The 21,251-nt window shown below is 41.4% G+C and overlaps 1 long non-coding RNA gene across 1 annotated transcript; it reads left to right on the top strand.

Annotated features, from left to right (window-relative positions):
• Positions 1-17,641: 17,641 nt before the first annotated feature.
• LOC122758586 lies at positions 17,642-18,079 on the top strand. Its single transcript, XR_006358171.1, has 2 exons — positions 17,642-17,905; positions 17,998-18,079. It is a non-coding gene; the product is annotated as an uncharacterized LOC122758586 (long non-coding RNA).
• The last annotated feature ends 3,172 nt before the right edge of the window (positions 18,080-21,251 follow it).

Below are 21,251 nucleotides of genomic sequence, written 5' to 3'. Positions count from 1 at the left end.
AGCCCCAGGGCATTCATTTAAGGCCCGCGGGCCACATCCGGCCCACCACGCTATTGTATTTGGCCCGCAAGATAATGTGATGTCTTTCCAGCTTCTTTTTTTTCCACTGACTCACTGATTAGTTCCACACTTATCAAGTTACCTCGCCAGTAAAATAAATAAACAAATTAAATATGGGCTTTGAAAACAGAGAGCCGGAACCAGAGGGGGGGTGGGATTATAAGGGGGCTCAGCCCCTCATTTGTATTTGTTTTTTTCTCTTTCAGCTTTATACATCTAGTAAAAATGATTATTAGTACAGCAAATTATTGGTGTTGTTATTATTATTGTGCTGTTCTACTGAAATACAGCAGAGGAAATCAGGAAAGACGGATGGAAATGGAAAATGGAGAATTATTTGTTAGGACGTTTTTGTTATTTGACCTCATCTGTCCCTCGACTTGGACACGTTTTGAATTTTTGGACACCCCCGATCTAAGGACTAGGAACCCCTGCGGGAATGCGGAAATTGAACAGAATTTCTCTCCACGTTTTGGAGACGACCACTCTGCCACTCTGAGCATAGCGACAGCAAAGCACGGCGCACACACCCGACATCGAGTGTTTGGTAGCCGTGGGATGTAATTAAGTACATTTACTCAATCAGAAGTGCCGATTGTTTGCCTTAGTGAGCTCAGCTGTCAGCGGGCACTGAGCTCTGAATCAGCCTTGGCACAGGGGTGGAGAGACATAGAGCAGGTATAGTAGGGGCCGACACTGAAGGATTCACATAGCTTTCAGCTGATCCATTAGGACATGATACAATTCAACTCTGGCCTGCCGCCAAATGCTCAGCCATTGTCGCACGCGGTGCAGTTATTTCTATCTGTTTCACTCATTGCCCAAACATTTTATGAGTAGCTGTTGGCATCATCCACACATGGATTGTGTGTGTGCAAAAATACGAGCTGGCATGTGTATGCCCGTGTGTGTGTAACTGTGGGTGTGTGTGTAAATGAGATCACTTGGTACTATCAAAGTGCAACGGGACTATGACACTCTTATAAATAGAAGGGAGGAAGTGAGGAAGGTTAAATCTCTCAGACACAGATACTGAATGTGTACACGGAGCCATTTAAAAACCCACACGTCCTTTTAGACGGTTGCGCGGCTCGTATTTACGTTGTCTTGGTTTTACACTGTGCTCTCGCTGTGTTGCATAAATTGTATATCATAACATCAGTTAAAAAAGTCAAATCCACTATTTTTTTATTTTTTTTTTAAGTTTAACCTCTTAGCACACAGTGTGCTATATCTGCGTGCTGTGTGAACATCGTATTATTAGTCAAGGTTGAGTTATCGCCCCACGAGTGAACGAGAATCCAATAAGCCCTTTCCTGCAGAGCACTGACGGTGAAAATGATTCATTCAAGGTCATTTTAACAGTTCGCAAATAATGGTGGAGAAGTTAGATAATTTTTTTTTTTCCCCAGAGTATGAAGAGCTGGACAGGTGTGAAACATGTAGACAAAGTCACTAAGATGCACTTGAGGCGACTTGGCCACTGCCCAATATCCTGAAAACCTCCACGAGTGCAAGCGCTCAGCTGTCTGCAAACAAAAGACGGATTGAAATAAAGAATTTCCGTGGAAATGCATGGGTGAATTGTGCGCTGAACTGCGGGACATGTGTCCAAACATACACACGACAGACACAGCATGGGCGTCTGTGCTTAGACTTATTGTTGCAGTTGCATGATTCTTTTTAATTTGGCCTAACTTTCGTCCTTCACTGAACATGATGTACATTAAGAATTCCTGTTTTCCTCCCCAAGGTGGCACAATGTCAGACTCTGGCTTTACATATTTTAGTGCTCAAAGAGGGTCCGCCGAGGCCTCCTCCTACTGTGTTACTAAACAAACAGGGTTGGATGAGAGCTGGTCACAACCACTGGGCAAAGATGAAAAGCTCCCCGGGGAGGGGAAACGATTACGTTGCTTGTTGTCCATTTGTTTTATGTATCTGTATCGGTTTACAGATTTGAACTGAGCTATTTTGATGATAACCTCTAGCCTTCAAGGCTGCCCGCTGGACGCCTCTGCTAAAAGTGTGGCGTGTGAAGCCAGGTCTTGACGTTCCCAAAGCTTTCGTTGTCTCCGACGAAACAAGGTCACACTAATTGGACGAGGAAGTGCTGAGGAAGACTCTGGGAAGGAGCAGCGGGGTTAGAGAGTGAGAGCAGAGACTCTCAGATCCAGTTTCCGCTCTGGTTCCCAGTTCTAATCCAGCCTGGTATGTGTTGAGATCAGAGCAGGTCCCTTTCACTGCAGCCAGTCGGCGGCTGTGCAGTGGAAGTTGCTAAATCAGTTTGTTCTCCACTCCTAGAATGAAATGAAATGATCTTTATTGTCGTCATGCAACCCAAATTGCACAACGAAATTTCGAGGTGAGATAGGAGCCGCTGCGACTGAGCGCTGGACGAAGGTCTGACACAGTCTTCCTGGGAGCCAGGCTCACCTAAAGGAAATTAAATTGACCCAAGAGAAAGAAAGTCCCACTGTAAATCCTGAGAAACATGGCACGGGACAGCTGTGTGTTCCCCTTGATGTATTTATGTTAGTTGCTTGCACAAAAATACACTCTGACACACATACACTGCACACTTACACACACACACATACAGAGAGAGCGAGAGGCACAACCACACACATATCATTCTCCCTGTCTGTAATACCAACAGGATATTATATCTCTCTCAGCAGACCGGACAGTTGATCGGAGCAGCACGGCCATGTGGTCACTTTGATGTAAATCACGTAGTGCAGTCACCTTGAAAACTGCTTGATTTGTAAATATGACACACACACACACACACACACACCTCAGACTGATTCATTCACACGACACAAGCTGCACCATTGTTTTTTTTACAATTATTATACGCATAATGCATGATTTTGATATATTTTTTTCTTAATTATTATTATGAATAATAAAAGCAAAGGAATAATCAATACAATCAATTGATGTTTATTCAAAAAACCTCAATAATTTTTTGTGTTATTTTTGAATGTAAAACCTAAAGAAAACCGGCCAGACCTTACACAGGTCCCACACAGTTTTTAAATGCCACTTGGAGGGAAATTCAAGACCAATTTTACAATCAAAAAAAACAACAAAGCTGCCTAGAAACACATTAATTAGCGACAACTTTGCCCAAATGTTTATTTCAACATAAAACATGATTTTTGGTCCAGTGCAAAAGTTAGAATATCTATTCCCGGTGTTGGTATCGCGACGTCCTGGCCGAAACCTGTTTTATTGGTTCCGCTGTCCTATTCTGCGTGACTGCGAGAGGCATTTGATGAATTATAAAAGCCTACTTCCTATGTGTTAACATTTTCATGACTTTTGAAAGAGGGATTTAAGACATTTTAGTACTAATTAAGGGAACCCTGTTACATTTTGGTTTCTCCATCGACGTGTGCCTAACATGTGCTGGTGCGCGTCGCAACTTACATGTGACTTTGTGTGGAGAAACTTCTTGGGACATATATAACACCTTGTTCCACAAAATAAAATGCTTTGAATAGAAAAATGCATGCTTAAATAATGTTTTTTTTAATTTAACTACAACACCACACAGTCAAATATAAGTGTAATATAATATAAACGTGTTTGCATTGTGCGCGAGTAAAGTTGGGAATTCTAACACTATTAACGCATTACTTTCTGTTTTTTTTCTGACCAGGTGCAGCGTACATTCCTACAGTATTTGGTGAAAACATGCACAGAGTTAGACACACTCTGAACACAATTACACACCTCCCCGTGTAAAACATGGCTCTCATAGTGCTAGGGTTAGAAGTTCAGGTTTTATCAGGGGGCCACCCATGTTAAAATGTATAAACTCCTGGTGCTGCCAGGCGCTCTCAGTCCATTAAGGACAGCTGTGGACGAAAAAAAGAAAAAGGGAGGTCGACTTCTCCGGCCCTGACAAACATGACTCATGATTATGCTCCACAGGAAGTGGTGTTTCCCTGTGCCCTGTATCTCCTCTGTTGCTATTAGCACGTTGGCACATATTAACACATACTGACTGTTGCTCTGGACAAATACGCCTCACTGTTCCTGCAATGAAAGGGAAAGGTGACGCAAACGTGACGGCAACCTTGAACTTTGTTTCATGAACAGCACAGAGCGAGTGGTTCATAGTAACAAACAGAATGCAGCTCACGCAGAGAAACAATTGGATGCGATAATCTAATCAGGTTATGGGAAAGTGTGTTACGTCGATTTACTTCCAGGGTCAAACTAATTTGGGATAGCTCCTGGATATGAACTACAGTAATTAAATAGTATATTATTTTAGCCTTGGCGGTTATTGTACCTCACTGTGTAGGAATACCTGATCTGACAAGGACGACTGTAGAGTGTGAACTGCTGATTAAGAGGAGACGATTAGGAAAACGGATGCAGGCATAACCATGTATGTTATCAGCGTTATCAGAATATGGAGGTCAGGTTTATTTGGTAATCACCAAGGAGTTCCTTTAGCTCAAGGCCAAATAATAACTTGTACTAAAGAAGAGCGTGAGTCATCCAGGGCAGGGGACATTTCAGACTTTCTTTTCATTAGCTATTTTGAGCCTATCTGATAGCCAAATTATCTGGAGACAAACACCTGGGTTCACAGATCAAGGGTCAGGTGTCAGATGTTCACTTGCTCTAGGCGTACTTTTGTCCCGCCCCTAAAAGCAACACAACATTCATAACACTCGTAAAACTCACACGAGAATGTAAACTGACTAAAGAAGCACGGATGGTTTCTTCATCAAATCTTAACTGAAGGCAGTGACGAGAGATCAGGTCCTTTCAGGCGCATGACAACTTTATCGTTTATGTTACGACTGTAACAAGATAATGTGGCCCCGTATCGCACATCGCTCCCATTCCAAGACACTTTATCAGCTTAAGCCCGAGTCTGAAAACACTTCAGCTGTCTTTTTTGACCTGTGACAGGCGATATGACTGCAGGTTGGGATGCTGCGGCGGTTCATGTTACTAACAATTGGCATTTGCGAGTTTGTGTGTAGAATCACCGGCAACAATGTTGATGTGCGGAGACAGCTGAGAACACTACGGATGAATGGCAGCTTCATGAATGGATGTGACAGACAGATAGAGAGAGATATGCAGTGTATGTAGCCCAGACAGGTGATAGATGGATAGCCAGACAGTTACAAATAAACATACATACACATGTCAAAGTCGGTGGTTTAAAAAGTAATACACAAAAATATTCTGTTTTGCAAGTTCAGGGACGCACCTTTTGTGTCACATTATAGGTCAGCCAATGGGTCAATTATCCGCCTCTTAGTGAGGATCAACACACTCATGCATTCCTTTAGAACAGTTTTTCCTGCTCTTTATAAAAACACTGTTTTCACCAGGGGGACAAGGTCACGGGGGGGCAACGCTTTGGAAAGACATGACTCTCATATTTCCAATACATTTCTCCTCAGAACAGAAGAACTTTGGGTACCTGTTCGCAAGCGTAAAACGCGGAGGTGTCAAGAGTGAAACACGATCGGCATGTCTGACAAAGGGGAGACCGCTGAGAGGGATCAGTTCAGAGAGAGAAACGCCAGCGTCTCCACAGCAGATGGGAGCTTTATCGTTACCGCCGCGGGGGGAGAGAGCCACAGGAGAGTGACGCTCCACCACAAAAAAGGTTGGCGACACGGCTGGACTGTGACACATGTCCCACTGTGGAGGGGGGATTTTACTCACCTGGCCTTTGGTGTGTCATCATGTTACCAGTCCTGTCATGCGCCTCCACCCTGTCCGCCTGCGCCGTATTGTTCTGTACTGCATGTGGACAAGGGAATAAAAGAGGATGGATAATGAGAGAGAGAGCAAGTTGGGCTGTGGGAGTGAGCCACAGTTTGGCCTATTGTCAGGACAGTATCTTTTTTTTATTTTAACAATACAAAAGTGAGGGATGAAGCTGATCAAAGAGATGCATGTGATTGCTCTGGTGGGTGTTGAGGATCATTAGTTGGTGAAGGCAGTGAGAGTGAATAGAGGGGAAGGGGGTCTGCGGTGCCATGTATGATGAACAAAATGATGCATGGTCCAGTAGAAGCATTTCATCGACAAAGATATCAGACTACATCGTGTCGATGCTTGAAAAGACACACCTTGAGGACTGAATACCACACCTGGACCACGTTTTATATCATCTGCTGTCTGTCAACATCGGTCTCATTCAAGGTCGCTGCGGCGCACACTAAATCTCTCACTGGTGTGCGAGACATCAAGACATGTCATGGCTTCGATGACAACGTTTGATGCACTTCCACACAATGTGTAAGAAAGGGAGAGTGTACGTATTATATGTGATGATGTGAGTGGGAAAAAGTGTCTTGGTTGCATCACAGCATGTGCAAAATGAGAAGTAACTAAAGTCGAGTGCTTCCTCTTTGGTGTTTTAAAGCAGCTGGATAACATAATGTTGTATTACTGCCTTTTTCATCTCCTTTCTTTACACACCTTCGCCATAACATCTAAAGCCAGAGTCTATTTACAACACAGTTGAAATACATCCAAGGTAATTAAAGAGTAAAAAGCAAAGAAAATAGATCAAATACTCACAATGACGAAGTCAAATTTAATACAATAATTCTGTTTTCTCAATGTTATGTAAATACGTTAATCCAACTGAACTGGAGCTAGTCTTAGTCGGACTAACATACCTGGACAATGTGAGTTAAAGTCCGATTACTGCAGTACTGTTGCTGGAAAAGAAAAACAACACAATGAGAGAAGACCCACTCATGATTAACATGTACAACAGGTACAAAACATGCAGAACCACAGCACAGTCTATCTCACCATCAACCGCTGTTCACAGTTTGTTTTTCTGTGACATAAATGAAACTGATTCAACACACCAGCTTTATAGAGATACAGCGCCATCTATGGAGGCGGAGTCAGACGTACAAATGGATGGATTTTCACCTCTGTATGTATACTCGGACTTCTCAAGTTGTCAAATTGCCTCTCTTAGACAGGCAAAACGATTAATAGCGTACATTAGGCGTTTGTTCTTTTCTTTATATTGTATTAAAATATATGTACTTCATTTGTTAAACTGCATATCTGACTATGCTTAAAATCAATAAAGAAATTGTGAAAAAAAAAAAGCCTCTCTTAGTCAGACTTAGGCCACAGCTCGATTAAACTCTGCATGTAAGGGTACTGTGTGTTTCTCATCTGTGTTTAGACCTCATGTCGCCCGGCGACATTCCTGCACTGCACACAGGAAGTGATTTGATTTATGCCAAGACAGACTGAGGCAACATTGTGCTAGATAAGTGAGACGGGCAAATGAAATACTGCTGAATTCTGCTGCTCAGAAAACCCAGTCGTTCAGTGGTTTGAGGGGATAAATAATTCTTACCCTCACCCGCCCCTGCATACAAACAAACTCCCTCAGTCAGATCTTGACAGTATTGCTTGACAGAGCCTGTTTTCAGATAAAGAATGCAGCATGCAACTAATGTCACATCATTTCTGTTTACACAGGCAAAACAGAGGGAGAATAACAACTAATAATGAACACTGCAGCTTTAAATACTTACTGTTTTTACTGAGGTATTCATAAGATAAACAAACTCTGTAACAGGAAGTATGCAAAAGTAACACTTAAAATGATGAGCTCAGAAATGAGTAACTTGGTCTCAACTATCATTGGAATGGAGTTGTTTTTCTAAAAAAATGACCCTGGACACACGCATGCACACATGTGTATTTGTGTTTGTGTGTTTGTGTGCACATGAAGAAGTGGAGTTCCTTTACAGCAGGAGTAAAGGAGCTGTGCTCCGGGCTGCTGGAGGTGCTGCGGGATCAAGAACAGTCCAGCCCCAGGTGGTAAAGCTAAGCTTTCACGGGTGAGAGGTCATCGACCCTGGAGTGGTCACACACGTGTCAGAACAGTATTTACAACTGGAGAGGCCCACCTCGGACCACCTACAACTACTACACCAATGCAGTGGTGGTACTGTACATCTGCAAGAGGTGCTGTGCCTCACCATCCACTAGGTGGTGGTGCAGCACCACATACAACCATCCCTGTATCCTGACATGGACGACTCTTATCGCCAGTCCAGTGATTGTATATCTGTTATATTTATGAACTCTGAACCTCTGCCATACAACCAGGAAACCATGAGGAGTGGAGATGAGAGAACCCAGTGACATTCCTCTGCTGCTGAAATGAAACCATAATTGTGGTCAGACACAAGCTTCAAACGCATAAGTGGCCATGCATGTGGGTGCATAACTATGTCCTTAATTTGAAACGGGTCCATAACCTTTGGGGTCTTGTTCAAGGTTGCCAGGAGAGGTTCAGGTCAGTGTGGCTTAACAGTATTGGAATGCATTCTGGTCGTCCCAAGCAATGAGGCAAGCTTACTAAATTTATTATTTGAATATTTTAAATAGAACAAAACTCCACATGCAACGTGAGAGCATAATCTCTCGCTGCAGCGCCACGCATATCTGTGTGCGCCCTCATCTGTATCAGTGATCACACACAATTACACCGGTCCACGTTTGGTCGGAGGACATGCAGCAGTGAAGATGCTTTACATTATAGAAGTGTCAATAACCCACGACATCACTGACCTCTGAGGCCTTTGAACGCACTCACGGTCGGCCATGACTTTTCTTTAAACTCATGTTATACTGTATGTTATCCTTTGATTTGTTATGTTCACATTTGGTAATATTTAATTTTCTGTCTTAATGCCAGTAATTTCCTATCAATCAAACACATTATTTAAAGTTTGTAGAGGGACGGGACTTAATTCCCAGATTGTAAACAGTGTCCGCCATCTTTGCTAACAGTTACGCTGACAGGACCAAGTGTTACTGGTGGGCACGTAACAAAGAAAAGAATGAAGATATTTCTCAATGCAGGGGAAACAAGCACATTTTTTTCAAAAATACTACCCCTATTCTAGTAATACAAAGCTAAATGTAAATCGGTGAAGTATTCCTTTAAGGTTTGTTCTTAAAGAGAGTAGATAAACACTCCATGTCCTCCTGAAACTCATTTACACAAAAAGACTTTAAAAATAATAAAGTACAAAAATAGTGAAATAAAAACAATCGTATGATTAAGGCCTCATTACAAAAAATAAGCAATCAAGTTCACATTTCAGTCATTTAACCTTTAAGACATGTCATAAATAAAGTGTATATGTGAGAGCACAGGGCATGAGCTCCAGAGTGTATGGACATCGACATGCCGCCCTCTGGTGGCTAAAAGCAAATGCTGTACCGTTTATTTTAAACATTCTGTTCATGCCAGTTGTGTAATAAAAATATGCTTTAGTCTGTCACACACTCATGCAAACCTATGTCAATTTGAGGAGAAAACAATATACTCTAATACAACAGCAAGAAGCCCTGGTGCTGATGGTTGTTGATGATAATTTACACTGCATTGTATTTGGTTTTCAAACCACGGTCACTTGTGCATAATACAGTGATATTCTGCGGCACAGCAGCAGAGCTGGGTCATGGAGGTCTTGGTATGCATAAAACAATACCATGGCAATATAGAACAGGAAGAGGAAGAGGACATGGAGTGAATTCATCAAAAAGTGTCAAAAATAAGAAGGAATAATGCACACAAGACTGTGAGGTGAGGGAAGCGTAGTGTTTAGTTGTCTTGATGAATGACTGCAGTGACACCTGATGTGTCGTCATCACGTCAGGTTTCACCGCAAATAATCATCCGTGACGACTTTGTACATATTTTATCAGACTTAAACATTGGTCTGATAAAATATGTACATGTTGAGTCAGACTTCAACATTGCTCCGGCTGTTTAAAGGCACTTAAAACTGTTGCATGCATAGCTGCTTGTTCATTTATTTATTCGGTAATCTGAGTATTTTCCCAGAGCCTTACGAACTGAAATGTAAAGACCCGACAGACATGATTATTTAATGTCTCAGTAAAGCTCTGTCACAGCCTCCATTGTCACTAAGGACAGGATTTATATATTTATATTTTCTCACTCTTGTGAATTGCCGTGCCACCGTCTATACGGAAATCTGCAGTAATCCATGCAGACAGGTGTATGCGAGCGTTTAATACAAGTGAGTATTTCATGCCATTAGATAACACTTCTCCTAATCACGATTTCACCTGCAAAAAAAATTTGCCTTGCTGCTGCCACAGCTGAGACATTTACTGCATATTATGTGACAAAAGGGGACAGTAAAAAACTAATTTGTCAACTTAGTAAAACACTATAGCAGAGTTTATTAACCTTTATCACACCTGTGCTTGGAGTTTAAGGTCATGTGACGACGTGAAGGGCGACGTGAACTGACAGCAAAAAAAAAGGGACTCAGGCTTGCGCTTTCACTGCTTGCGGTACTAGTTATTTTCAGTCCTCGTTATTTTCTGCGGCGTCCCAGTTCCTTTGCACTTCCTTTTAGGTCAAAGGCGTGTCCGTAAACGTGTTCAGGGAAGTTCCCTTGACTCACGTATCAAGTTTCGTGCAGATCGGACAATGTTAGACTTTACTTCCTGTTTCGGGCGTTCCACTTCCTGTAGGGAGGTCATCTTTAACAGACATGTTCAGGATGGGTCTGGGGTCTCACTTATCAAGTTTCAAAACCACAAAGTTGATTGGGAGGATATAGGGTGTGTGTGTGTGTGTGTGTGTCTATGAATAGGTGTATGTATATGTATGCATAAGTTGTTGTTTTTTTGTGTTTTGTAGTATGTATATATAGGGTTAGGGTTAACCTGTCCATATATATATATATATATATATATATATATTATTATTTATTTATTATTTTTACTTTTACAGTTCAATTAGATTCACATTTCGATTCACACTCCATACCAGATGGTGGCGGTAGTGCACCAAATCGTTGTTTGCCAACCGCCATAAAACCTCAGAAAAGCTCGTTTTCACGCAGGTGGTTTTCAATCAGCTGATGACCGCTGATTGCTTACTCCTCCTCTTCTTATTTAAGCTTCCTCCAGCCAAACGTTCCGTGATGTTACTTTGAAGAGAAGCTGCACGAGCCGTGGAACGAAAAAAAAAGACGCGAAATAAGTGTCGCTGCTTAACTACTGAAACTGTTCCGGGAGGAGGGAACTTGTGGCGGTAATGCACCAACAGCCCGAAAACCTGAAAAAAGAACGAGGGAACTTTAGAAAAAGAAGAAAGAAAAAAAGAAAACTACCGCGGCGTGACGTCAGACGCCGAAAAGGTGCTCCTGTATAAAAACGCAGCAAGGCGCTCCAGGATGGCGTGTTCGACCTGGTCCAGATTGGTGGCCCGTCCAGAATGGTGAGTAACTTTTGTCAAATTATCTAAATGGTGACTCTGTTTGCTGAATTATATGCTCAAACTTAGCCCTGCTCATTGTCTGCTCAATTCTGCCTTAATTTTTAAGTCTGCCTTTTATTATTTGCTCAATTTCAGCTTTCGTTTCAGCTTTAAGCTTAATTTATATAATATAACATAAAAACAATAAGAATTATGTAGCTCAATTTTGGTTAATCTGAATTGGCAGCCGTTTTGTCTGGTTGCAGCAGTTAAATCATTGGTTTAAATGGGGGCTGCAACTAATTTCTATTTTCATTAACATGTGATTTATTTTCATGTTTGGTCCATAAAATGTTACATGTTCACTGTTTCTAAATTCAGTTATATTGCTTAAATAGAGCAAAGAAATGAGGAAATATTCACATTTAACAAAATAAAGAAGATCTGAAACTTAAACCAATCCATTATCAAAATAGACAAAACAAGACTAAAAACAAGTTAAAAAGGCTGCTGTGCTATGTTAACTCACTGTTCCACTCATGGTCATTATTTGTTTTTTTTATGTTAAACGTTTAAAACAGATTCAGGGTTATACATGTCTTTTATAGTTCTAAACTTTTAATATAGCCATTAAAATACAAACTTTTTTTTAAAGGAACAACCTGCTTCCTGCTCACGGAGACCTGGTCGGACCCGCCATATACAAAAGCCTGAGGCTGTCAAAAAAAAGGTGGGTGACACCTTTATAATTTACTACATCATCAAAATGTTGTGGCTAATTTTCATAATGTATTATTTACTGATGGCAATATATCATATTAATTTAATCACACTTGTATAATATACATTTTCTTGTGTTTTTAAAGAGTGTGGCTGTATGAAGTACTGACATTTCTATGCTTGAAATCTTAATCAACTTTATTATGTTAATTTCTTTATTTCACAGTTAGAATAGAATTTGTGCTGGCAGCAATGTTTTCACTGAAAGTGAGTCTTTATATCTCAGGCTGGGTGAATTATGTCTTTACCTCATACAAACACATTGTAAGACACCTTAGCTAGTTATTTTACACCTGTAACGGTATGAACTTGAACATTGTCAAGGCTGGAGACTGCACTCAAACATTTTTTTGTTTGTTTTTTTCCTCCAGATTGATCTTCATGAAGTTCGTCAAAGAGTAGGTGTCATGATTTAATTCTGGGTGGCCGCTGTGTCCCCACTCTTTCTTGGCCGCTGTGCCAGCATCTCTCATCTCTGCATTGTCCAACATGGCCACGTTCTTTCTCTTCTCCTGCTTTCCATCTGTCAGATAGCTCAGGGTTGTACATGGAGCATTTGCCACAGGTTGGTTTTGTATGTTCCTGTCCACTTTATTGGGTGGTCTGTAAATCTGGTCCTTGTTGGTTATATTTTTGTGGAACTGCTGAGCGAGTGATTTGAAAGAATGATGTGACTTGAAATTCTCTCTCTGAATGAGTGGGTTGTGTGTGACTGAGAGGCCTGGATTGAATAGTTAAGATGGTCTGAGAATATGATTATGTTCAGCAGTTCACATTAAAGTAGATATGGTGTCTTGAAGGGCTTAGATGCTTGATAAGTTATAATGCACTAACATTTCTTTTTTAGGTCCGTCTACAAGGGTGAGTCCATATTTTTTTTTTTCTTCTCTGGGGGCTACCTTCTTGGCCTCCATGTGTGGTAGGGTTTGCAGAGTAGGGGAATAAACAAAAGAAAACTTGTGTTGTGTTTTTTGAAAGTGAAGGTACTTAGGTGTCTGCAACTGACTTGCTAGTCTGGCTGCCCACAGCTAACTACCGAATCACACTGACAATGCAAAGGTAAGAACACAGCTCTCTAGGGAGGTGTTTTCTTGCCTTGTGCGCTTAAACACTTTTTCTTTCCAACTGTTTCGCAGGCCGCGGGCCATCGCTCTTCCGGCCGCCGTGTCGATCTGTCCTGGCCCTCCTCGTGCCTTTCCTCATTTGTAAAAGGAGAAAAAAAATCAACTTGAACCGTTTTCGTTAGCACTAAAATATAGTGATGTTGGAGGACCAGATCTTAAATGAGGTTTAAATGGATGTTGGTGTACAGTTAAAGCTAGATGGTAGAAATAAAGTTAATGTTGTGCCTTGTACACTCTGTCAAGGCTTAGACTTCTTGGCCGCTGTGCCTTTATTTATTTTTTTCTTCTCTTTTCCATCGTGGCCATTAAACTACCCTTAGCCCTAGAACGTTAAAATACATACTGGTGATCTACACAGTACCTGGCTTTGGATGGCAGCCATGCCATTGCCTTTGTATCGTCACACGTCCCTTAATGCAAGTAGGCCATGATCGCTAAATGTGCCCGTGCCTTCGTGGTCTATTTGTGTTATTGTACGTCTGGCATTGCGCGTATAGTCATTTTACATAGGCAAACATGGGTGCCTCCGCGTCCATGCACAGTAAGTGAACTAACCTGTACTTTTCTTTTAGCATCAATCAAGAGGAGCACCGACATCACTGCATGTCCACCCTAATTAGATTGCGTTTTAGTTAAGATAAAATTTCAAATGGTGAGTGCAGTTTTTCTTTCTTGCTTGGCCGCTGTGCCATTACTGTACCTGCTCTGACCTGAATCTTGATTCTTCATGGCCACTGTGTCATGTCTGTACTTGGGCTTCATGCCAGTCTATAATTTCTGATCTGTTTTTCCTACTACGTTTTCGTGTGTGTGTGTGTGTGTGTGTGTGTGATGACTGATGACTGTTGATTGACTGTTTTGTGTGTCTGGTCCCTGTCTGTCTTGTGTCTCTGTGTCTTTGTGTCTGTCTCTCTTGTTGTCAGTGTGTCCTGTGTCTGTCTGTCCTGTCTGTCTGGTATCCGTCTGTCCTGTGTTGGATTTAGTCACTATTTTAGTCTGGACTTAAATAGATGATTTTAAAGTTGATTAGTCTTGAGGCGTCTGATTTCTGGTACCTTATTTTTAAATGGCTTTGATTTAAAAAATTAAATTTTTGTCTTGAATCTCCGTTATCATAGCTGCAACTTGGCCTGTTGACAAACGTGGAAGCTGATGAATCATGTAGTAAGTGCATCAAAGTTTACTGTAGCTTGTCTAAAGTTATTTCAAAGTGCTGTTAAAATGTAGTAATTGATTACGAGGAGCTAGAGCAGGTCTTCCTTTATTCTCAACTGGTAATTGCTTTGTTAAGATAACTGGATCCTGATTTGGTTATGAAGCTAAACTTTTGATTTATATGCAAGTGTAGCCACATTAGATTGTAGGTGTTATTCAGCCCATGGATAATGTTATGATATACTTTAGATCTGGCATTTGTTGGCACACTTTTGATATCCATTTAAGTCTTAAACGTAACGCACTGCCATCAGCCTTTTGTAGTTGCTAACTTAAATCGAATTTAATATTAATGCTGACTTGTCTCACTCTGCCAAGTTTATTTCCCTCTAAAGGAATTGAACCTTTTTGTGTTCATATTCTTTTTGCGCGTCATGTTGGGAGGCCTCCCAGCAGGGGATTTTTATCTTCCCCTGCAAAACTATGCGTTACTCGTCTTAGGGATGCAGGGCTATCCTGCATAGTTTCTTTCATAAATGAGATTGTAGGTTGCAGGATTAGAGCGCGTTTCTTTTCTTTAGGAGGACACTAACCTGGCAGAGAGACAACTCTTTTGGCTTCATGTTAAAGACTGTTGTGCAAGTACCTTCTTGTAGCAGGAGTGAGCAGCTGCAGCTTTTTAATTTATTTTTCGTTATTTGATTTGTTTCTTGGATTGACTTGGTGTCTGGAGCTTTGTGGTTAACAGTGATCATGTAAACGTGTAAACACAAGTGGTCTTTTGCCTCTTATTTGCGAAGCTGGCAGCTGGTTGAAATGATAGGACTTTATGGCTTGCCCAAAGTGGGGTTTTTGATGGAGCATAAGGTTAACACCTCACCATACACTAGCTATTTCGGAGAACAAGTATCTGTAGTCCGTTATTATCCATTACTTTCTTTCAAATTCCACAATTTAGGCTTGTAGAGTCATTAGGAAGATGCTTAATCCCAATGTCTCAGTTGGTTGCATGAGAAACTGTTATCTCTTAAATGTGTTGGGGAAGTTCCTCCTCTGATTTTTGTAGACTTGCCCTTAAGTTTCTCTCTGCTTTAACTCTTGTTGAGCTATGCATTAAATGATTCCTCCAACTTGTCTCCATATCAATTTTTTTCTCCCTGCAGCCTTCCACCACCCACTGCTGCTGTTGCATCTGCTAAAGGTAGCCGTATCCTGATTCACTGCGTCTTCATGTGTTGGGTAAGAAGTGTCATTAGACTATTAACAATGTAAACACCTTTTAAATGCTTGATCTAATTTACCCAAATGGTTCATCAGTTTAGGGCAAAAAATCATTCAATTTGACATTTTTGGGGTCAGTAACCTGACCTCTAAATGTTTGGGAAACCATGCAAAAGATCGCAAGCTCTCTGCATGACCCAACAGCATCGATGTTTGAGTGATTTAATTGCTCAATTTTTAAATCAGTCAAGATTTTATGAGCTGGATCTTCTTCACACAGCAGAGAACAAGGTAAATTGAGTCGACTCGTAACATGGTAAGGCATTTCGTCCTTCCCCTTCTTCTCTGTGTGTGAGGAAATCTGGCCACGGATCCTGACTGAGTGGCATACCATGGCTGTGCAGTTTCCAAAATCAGACAAGGATCCATCTGATTTTGTGACTCGGCCTGTCATGATATGATGTATCTTCCTCCGAAACAAAGGGTTGGAATGGTCAGGTTTGTAGTGTAAATCACATCACTTGTGAATGGTGAAGCATGAATTGGTGAAGCATTTGTTTAAATTGGGGTCAAGCATTTTCTGGTGTCTGCTTTGTCAATACTCTGGTGCCACATCTTGCTAGACACACAAGAAGCTCTGAATTGTGAAACTGCTGCCTCTTGCAGATGTTACAACAGCAATGGCTGTTGAAAGGCTACAGGGAGAGAAAATTAGATCTGAGGACAGGAAAGTGGAATTGATTTCATGCTTAGCAAAATGAGGGTTTCAGCAGAGGAACTTCTTGTGGCGAGGCTACGGAATCAGAAGGAACGTTTGCCTGGGCAACTGGGAGATTTACAGTTTTTCATGCAGCCAACCAAGACATTGGGGTTAGCATCATCCCAAATGGCTGGCAAAGATTGCCTGTAACTGTCAGTGTAGAACAGGAAAGGCAGGTATAGGTTAGGGAGGGCATCCATCGGTGAGCTCTGACTGGATGGGAGGACCTGTCACACTTGACCAGGTGAGTTACCTAGGATTTGTCATTTGTTTACTCTTTTTTTTTTGTGATTTATCAAATTCTTCCTTTTTTTGAAGAGATGAAGGCTGCAGCACATTCCTGGATCAGAGGACTCCATGTTGGACACCACGACCTGGGGAAGTCCCGTCCTGGATGGCTGCAGTGATGACCTCGCCCAAGATGAACCGACCCTTCTATGACGAGGACTTTGCCCAAGATGAACCGACCCTTCTACGACGAGGACTTCGCCCAAGATGAACCGACCCTTCTACGATGACGCCTCTTTTCCACAGGATGTCTTCAGGTGCGTTCTTTCAAATGGTACTCAATATGTTCCATATTTATTTAATACTAAAGTATGCTGACTCTTATTTATTTTATTTTTTTTGTTAGATGTTGGACCTTGCCAATCTGTACACATGCCTCAATGGCTGCTACGTCACTCTGCCCCACAGGACATGGTCACCGAGATTTAAATGGACTTTAACCCCCCCCTATCCCCACTGACCCATTATTTTAATATTAATGCTGACTTGTCTCACTCTGCCAAGTTTATTTCCCTCTAAAGGAATTGAACCTTTTTGTGTTCATAGTCTTTTTGCGCGTCATGTTGGGAGGCCTCCCAGCAGGGAATTTTTATCTTCCCCTGCAAAACTATGCGTTACTCGTCTTAGGGATGCAGGGCTATCCTGCATAGTTTCTTTCATAAATGAGATTGTAGGTTGCAGGTTTAGAGCGCGTTTCTTTTCTTTAGGAGGACACAAACCTGGCAGAGAGACAACTCAGATTATTTAAGTGAAAGTTGCACCAAATGTTCAAACTTTTTATCTTTCGATATGACTTGAAATAAAACCTTTGTTCTGTGGCCTGAATTCCAGGAGTCATGGTGTTTAGAAAATCAGACAGAATTTGGCTTCATGTTAAAGACTGTCGTTCAAGTACCCTCTTGTAGCAGGAGTGAGCAGCTGCAGCTTTTTAATTTATTTTTTGTAAGTGGCCTTTTGCCTCTTATTTGAGAAGCTGGCAGCTGGTTGAAATGATTGGACAAAGTGGGATTTTTGATAGAGCATTAGGGTGAACACCTCACCATACATTAGCTACTTAGGCCATCAAGTGTCTGTAGTCCATGTTGGACACCACGACCTGGAGAAGTCCGGTCCTGGATGGCTGCGGTGATGACCTCGCCCAAGATGAACCAACCCTTCTACGATGAGGACTTTGCCCAAAATGAACCGACCCTTCTACGATGACGCCTCTTTTCCACGTGATGTCTTCAGGTACGTTCTTTCAGATGGTACTCAATATGTTTAATCCATATTTACTTAATACTAAAGTGTGCTGACTCTTATTCATTTTTTTTTTTTGTTAGATGTTGGAACTTGCCAAACTGTACACATGCCTCAATGGCTGCTACGTCACTCTGCCCAACAGGACCATGGTCACCGAGATTTTTTAACCCCGCCCATCCCCACTGACCCACAACCACACTTGACAAAACACTGTACATGTGATGCATCACCACACTAAAATACAGACACTGCTACTTTCAGCCTGTAATGTTTGACTTTTTTTTATAAAGTAAAACTTTTGTTCTTAACTTTATGGTTCACTTGTATTTTTTCAGTGATTGTGTAATGAGTGTTAGTTTGTGCTTTGAACTTAAAGATTTGGAATTCTTTTAATATGATTTGCACTGCCCGTTACTGTAGACTTGGCACCTTTTGACACTGCTCCAAGTGTTCGGTTGATCTTAACCAGAAAACTCAAACCTACAGGTCCTCAAGTCAACATTTTTATATTGTATTTCTGACTGTCTCAGCCTCAGGTAGGTGATGTGATGAATCACAGCCAGATAATGCTCCACATATTAGTGCAGGAAAATATTCAGCAGTTGAATAAAACACCAAAGTGTGAGGCACAGATGTTTCCCAAAGTAAAGATCAGACTTGGAACAACCGAGCGGTAGACAAAAAAGTCAGTGGCTTGTTGCAAGCTGCAAACACTGGTGACCCAAGATGATAGAGGGGCGAAGAGACGATTTTTCCAGTCTCAGCATCCAGTGCATCATGAATTTGACAAGAAAAAGAAATGACCATCATTTTGGTTGTGTGATGATGCTATTGTGGAGAATGTTATTTGAATGTTGATCATTGTTTCTCAAACCTGGAAATGATGTTCTCTAATGTCTTGTTTTGTCCACAAAGTTAATTGGTTTTAATGATTTGTGTTGTATAGAACAAAGACATTTAAAAACTAGTACTGCAAGCCGTTCTGAACGGGTTGGAGCTCATGAGTCTCTGTGTGCCCACCTTCGACTTTACTTACTGTTTTGGGCTTCTACTTCATGTGGGGAGGTAATCTTTTACGGACATGTTCAGGATGGGTCTGGGATCTCACGTCAAGATTCAGGTGGATACAACAATCCTTGTTAGAGCAGCATCTAAAACTGTATGTGTAATTCTGTCTGCCGTCGCCTATGGAAACAGCGCCCCCTATCTTGTATGCCATGGGACATTTAAAAAAAAAAAAAAAAAAACTTTCAGCAACTTTAGATCCTCAACTTGTCCACAGTGGCCTCACCAAGTTTGTAGCTGTTGAATATTTTCATATAGACTTCTTCAGGGCCGGAGTATCATCAATCCTACCAAAATTACATGATGATGATTTTCAATGTCATCTATGCATCTATAAGATTCCCTCTTTATTTACCTACCTAGGTCATGTTATCTGCTACTAAAAGTGTACATATTTTCTCTTATTTCTGCAGTTCAATTATTATATTACAGATTTTCTCTCATCCTAAAGTCCTTGTGTGACCTTGTTATGATGAGGGCATTTTCACACTATGTCAATTTTTTTTTTTGCTTTTGTTCAGATTTTTGTCGGGACAATGTTCCTGCATGTCCACACGTGCATAAGGTGATTTTGCAAGTTTGCTTGTCCCTTCCACCTCCTTACTGTTAACCACAGTGTGGTTTGCAGAATGGATTTGTCCTTTTCACACCAAACACAGAGTGACAGAGGTGACAGACCATTTTGACACTAATTGGACGGTTGATTGTTGTCGTGGCGGAGGTCACCTCAGGCAAACATACAGTGCTCTCATCCCGTCTTATGTCCTGTTGAAAACACCTGACGTCACAGCTCTTGTGGATCCACCAAATTAATGTTTAAATCACTCACTGGTTCTCACTGGTACATTACGCACAGTCAAATCCTCCTTAAATTGCTCTGTCTTTCTCCTCTAATCTACGTATAATGCAAACCACAATTTACCTTAAACCTAGAGAACACACAAAATTCTTTATCTTTAAAGCTCCAATGTGCAACTCCTGTCACCACAACGCTGCTATTGTCACTTCCACACCAGACTAAGTCCACGCCACAGATGAGCCTGCAGAGTTTTCTGAAAGGACAACTGTAGGTCAATATTTCAATATTTTTATTGGTTTCTCACTACTGTTTCAGAGAACTATGGTTAATTTTTTAACCTTAACCCTTCTGTGACCCTTCTGTGTCGTCGCCAACAGAATTTGGCATGCGTACTTCTCGTTACCGTAACTCCTAGACCGTTTGTGATCCAGTCCAGGGTGTGAACCCCGCCTTTCGTCCCCTATGTCAGCTGAGATTGACGCAGCATAGCACACGACTCTCATGCCAAGGATAAAACAGTAGAAGACAGTGAATGGATGCAGGGATACCCAGAAAGTGGAGAGAAGGCTTTGTGCCCATACATTGTTATTAAGGTAACATTGAACATTTTTGACAATACTACAGCTATAAAATCAATACAAATCCAGGCAGCCTCATTATTTTGATGGTCATATGAAGGTTAAGTTTGCTGCCATCTCACTTTACTAGTGTCGCTATTGTGCCTCCACCTTCCCCGCATCAGTCCTGATCTAAAATGCATCACTCTGTGCCACTAGAAAGACACAGAGAGCTTATAGGCACTGAAAAGTTGCACAGTGCAGCTTTAAAGCAGCCATGTCTACGTTTTCTGGCTGTTTTTCCGGATTTTGCACAATATTTTTTTACGTATTGTGCACATTTTCCCCTGCAAGCAGTTAAGGATTTTCTTTTCGAGTTGGTGAAAGCTCGCATTGTTTGAGCCATGTACTGAAAACAGTTCAGCCTTGTACCCATGATGTTACTCAGCATATCAGGCGGTCATCACAACTTGGTTGTTTGACACAGCGAATCCATGAGTGAGATCCGAAAATACCACTTGACCTGGGAAACAACATGATGCAAAAAGAAAAAAGAAAAAAGGAACAGCAACAAATGACTGATATGCTACATGTCAGAATGCATTATAGTAAGCTAAATGGCTAACAAATGTATGTCGATCAGACTGGAACTGCAGTGACCCATAAGTGTAAATGCTTATCCTCCCTCCCTGTTTCTCCTGTACATGGTATCAAAGCTGGACCTTCATGGGGGAAACCCCATTTCATAAGTCACTGCATCACCTGTTTTGTATTCATACAACCACGAGATATGAGAGTCAAGCAAAACAATCGTTTGTCTGGTAATGTCTGTTTAGACGAGGAAAATATTAGGGATAAGAGGAAGTGCTGCAGTTGCCTACTTAGTTGTGCATGAGATGATAAACATTGGGAG

The sequence above is a fragment of the Solea senegalensis genome, linkage group LG21 (genome assembly GCF_019176455.1).
Source record: "Solea senegalensis isolate Sse05_10M linkage group LG21, IFAPA_SoseM_1, whole genome shotgun sequence".
In the NCBI taxonomy this organism is placed as follows: Eukaryota; Metazoa; Chordata; class Actinopteri; order Pleuronectiformes; family Soleidae; genus Solea; species Solea senegalensis.
The sequence above is the reverse complement of the archived record's forward strand: the minus strand, read 5'-3'. Positions and strand labels throughout refer to the sequence as shown.